The sequence below is a fragment of the Oncorhynchus kisutch genome, linkage group LG19 (assembly GCF_002021735.2).
Source record: "Oncorhynchus kisutch isolate 150728-3 linkage group LG19, Okis_V2, whole genome shotgun sequence".
Lineage (NCBI taxonomy): Eukaryota > Metazoa > Chordata > Actinopteri > Salmoniformes > Salmonidae > Oncorhynchus > Oncorhynchus kisutch.
In genome coordinates this window covers 3,123,046-3,127,757 of record NC_034192.2, presented here as the reverse complement: position 1 = coordinate 3,127,757, position 4,712 = coordinate 3,123,046, and positions in this window count along the sequence as shown.

Here is a 4,712-nt window from a genome sequence, read left to right as displayed (position 1 = left end):
GAAACAACCAACCAGAGCACAGCCGAAGCTCTTCGTGAAAAGGGGCGTGGTGAAGCTCCTACTGGAAGAGCAGGTAGGCGGACCCAAACGACGCTCCAGGTGGAGTTTGGCTAACTCACGAATACGCAATCAATATTGATATAGACAAATAAATTGTGGTTTATGAATATATCGTGACAAATCAAACCCCATTTATGTTATTTTGTCATATTTGTTTACTATATTTTCAGCACTAAATTACTTTTCCATCATAGGCTAACTTTGGACATTTATGGAGACTTCTGGAAAATGTATTATAATTATTGTTGTTGCAGACCTCTTGTTGCAACACATCTTCAAGTCTTGTCAATGACAAGTTGTCACAGATCTGGAATACTGTAAATTACACACATAGTGGTTAGAGCGTTGGGTCAGTAACCGAAATGTTGCTGGATCAAACCCCTGAGCTAATAAGGTTTTAAAAAATCTGTCGTTCTGCCCCTGAGCAAGGCTGTTAACCCACTGTTCCCCGGGCACTGTGGATGTCGATTAAGGCAGCCCCCGCACCTCTCGGATTCAGAGGGTTTGGGTTAAATGCGGAAAACACATTTCAGTTAAAGGCATTTGTACAACTGACTAGGTACCCCTCATTTCCCTTAATTGAGAGAGAGAGACACTGAGAGAGAGAGACACTGGGAGAGACACACACAGAGATAGAAACACTTGTCTCTATTCCTTTGGAACGTTTGTAATGTTTACTGATAATTTTCTGTTGTTTATTTCACTTTTGTTTATTATCTAGTTCACTTGCTTTGGCAATGTAAACATATGTTTCCCATGCCAATAAATCCCTTTGAATTTAATTAAGAGAAAGAGAGAGAATAAGGAACTTCTCTTAATGGAATGTTTACTGTTCATTTCACTTTTGTATATTATCTACCTCACTTGCTTTGGCAATGTTAACATGTTTCCCATGCCAATAAATCCCCTTAACTGAAGTGAATTGAAGAGGCAAAAGTTCTTCCTCTGTCTCTGGATCAAAAGCAGATATATACTACCCCTCCAAGGCTGTTAGTCGTTACTACAGGCTAAAGACTGTTTCCTGGGGGAAATTTCAACTGAGTGAACTCAATAAACAAATGACATATTCTCTACTTCTTGCAGTATTAGCTTTTATATGTTGTTTTTGAAGTCAACCAAAATAAAATATGTGCCCTTGGTTAAAATATATTGAAATTGAGCCCACCAATTGTGCGCATGTGTGTGTGTGTGTGTGTGTGTGTGTGTGTGAGAGAGAGAGAGAGAGAGTGAGACCATTGGAACAACTACTGGGACTTGAATCAGGCTCAGCAGACATCTGGTTTGAGGGAGACCTCATTTGGACAGGGAATTGAGCCAATGTGGCTGGATGGGCAACGAACAGTTTTACACAGTGCAGAGTGTAGACACAATGATTCTAGATGGTGTACTGTCTGTACAATGACACAGGCATCTGATCAGGTTGGGCAATGTCTCCACAAACACCCCCACAAAAGAAGCATCCTTCACCCTTACGCAAAACTGAATAGTTTCAAGTTTTAATGTCACATTCACAAGTACAGTGAAAAACCTTTCTTGCAAACTCAAAACCCAACAATGCAAAAATCAATAACAATGTAATACTAGAAGAAAAAAACACGAAGAAGATACATTTAATTTCCCATAAAATATGTCAAAATGTAATTCTATACATAACATTATAGTGTAAGGAAAGTATACCCAAGCACGCTTCAGCCCAGTTTGAACAAAAAGGGAATCAGGTGATGAAGGACTTGAAAATGTATGTCTCGTTAATACATTTCTGATCTATCCAGAAACAGAATGCACCTTTTTCTTAATCTTCCTGGATAGTCACCCGCTGAAGTGTCCAGGGATATGGATTTTTGGGGGGGATGAAATATAGTGTGTATTATATACATGTTTGCATATATTACAGGTTTTCCATTACAAATACACATGTGACAGATGGCCTTTGTAACTACATTTCCCTGGTATGTCTAAAACAAATCAATACATTTTTGCTAATTATTTGTTCCCTGATAATGTATTGGTTTGATATTTATTAGTAACGTTTCTTACATAGGACATAGAACGCCTCATATTTTTTAACATGAAACGCAACATATTCAACTTGCAAGTAACAGCTTGCAAGTAAAATTTCCACAAGGGGGAGCTATTTTTTTCACGTTATGGGTTTACCAGCAGTATTTAAATGTATTCCAGTTGAGATCCAGGAAATGTCAAGGACCTGGAAGACAAGGACGTTACATGCAATTAGAACCCTGCTGAGATCTTTTGTCTAGGTGTGCAGAGGCAGCGTGGACCATGGCCCATTTTGCGCCATATGCTATAAAAGGGTTTTCAGACCTAATGAAGACCAACATGTCACATCACAACTGACCATGCATGCAGTTCATCACTGAATGGACACTGCTTTCAGCTTCATGTCTCTAACCAGTGATGGCCGACCAGCTTTTTAATATCAGGCAAAATATTGCACCTGAATGTATTTATTGAAACCAATACAAAGCTACAGAGCAATGCTCATACAGTACATAATCACATTAGAAACGTTGGTAATGTCAGGGATTTTGAGGAAAATTGTATTTATTTATTTTATAAAATGGCTAGGTATTGCTGACTATATCACTGTCTGTATTCTCTTATAAAATTATATTGGCATCTGAAATCTATTTTTAAGCAGTATCCTGTTCAACAGAGGAAATTATTGTTTAAAACATTCATATGCCTAGCATAACAGGCAGTTGTTTGACTGCATATATGCATTTTATTTGACGTGATTACATGTTATAAATTTGCTGTGAATACTTTGTTTCTGTCTGTATTTGAGCTTGATCCAGTATCCAACAGTAAATTCCAATACTGATCCATCAGCTATGTGAATCGCTTACAATGCAGCCATCAGTATACATTTTTTGCAGGCCTTCCAAGTAGCTAGATTTGACTAAGTATACAGAGCGCGTGCTGATAGCTAACCGCGCGAAACTTTGCCTTTCAGTTTATCTGTAGCTAGAGCCAGCCTGTGGGAGGACACGTCCATGTTGTAGCTAGCAACTGTCTTGTGTCAAAACGTGAAATGATTTGCTAAAGTTGTTTATATTGATTGAGATTATAGTTAGCTAGTTACTGCGAATACACACATGCCAACAATCAACAGCGAACATTAGCTAAATTAGAAGATTGACAACTGTTAGCCAGCTAGAAAACGTTAACTAGCTAACGTTAGCTAGAGTTTCCGGTGAGTAAAGTTGATATGGTTGTTAGATATATTAGCTAGTTAACGTTAGCTGGACAGTTAAAATAAAGTAATGGGTATACTATTTAAATAATCCCTCGGGGTTAGCAAACTAACCCTGGATGGGGGATTATTCGTTGAGTTTTCAGGAACGTTGACGTAGTTAACAATCTGTTCAAAACCAATATGCCTCTATCAAGATAGGTAACGTTACAACTAGCTATCCAATAATAGCTAGCTACGTCGCCACCATGTCAGAAAATAAAACCCTCCTGCTCATGGATGGAAACACGAAATATTTGCTTAATTCCAAACCAATTCATAAACTATCCTGGATCTAAAACTGACTAGCTATGTGGCTAACGTTAGCTGCTGGCTAAATGTGGCTAACTAGCTAGCAGCCACCGTCAACTAGTAAATCCGAAATCGAATGCCTCAATGTTGACGAGCCGCTAATCTAGTATTGTTGCTATTTATTTCGCAGAATCGTTGATATCCAGTGGGTAAAGTTGGCTGCATCCATAGACTTTCTACTTCACAAAATGGGGTCTATTAACGTTTGTCTCCGCCATTTTGTGACAGAAATTTCTCTGAGCACAGGGGTACGTGTAATGGTTGAATGTTGTAACCTCGTCAAATAGATATCCGTCTGGCAGTTACAGAAAAGGGATCATGAGCAATTTCCATTCATCTCAGGAGACAAAAGTAATTTCTGACTGCTAGGCTATTGGGTCCAACACCGGTGATAACCTGGTAGCCGGTTGCTCTCAGGCAAGGGCTGCAGTTACTGGAATAAAGTTACATTACTAGCTATCTCCAATTAAGATATTACACAATATGGCATTATCACTTTGAAATTGTAGCTAGATTTGGTAGAAAGGAGAGTTGCGTCTATTGAAACAGCCAGGTGATTTCGTTATTACAATATAATCAAGAGAAAGTATTTGTGAACAAACAGTACTGTAATGATACATTATTATAACTCGTCTTCATTTCTATATTGACAGTTTAGAGTTCCGCTCTGGGTCCAGCCAATTTAGCTAAGAACTGTCACCGCTTTGATACAGGTGTAATGGGATACTGCACTGAGATAATTAATATCAAGACCACTCATTTTGTGGATGAAATGAGCAAAACTGAATTTACTGTGGTGACTTTATAAACTGTAATGATTAGTCTACTTAGTTAAGAATATTCAGAGAAAGCAGTCACTTCACCAAACTTTACAATTTAGATGAAACCATTACACAAATTAATTGCATGTCAGTTGCATCTAATATTGATCAACATATAGCCAACTTTGAGAATAAAGTAGGGCTATCACAGCACAGGAAAATTATATGTGGAAACTCTGAATAATCTATTTTGAATGGTTGTCAACTTGTCACATTATTATTCTTATAATATATCCAAAAGCGCCCCTCCCCCACGAACAGTA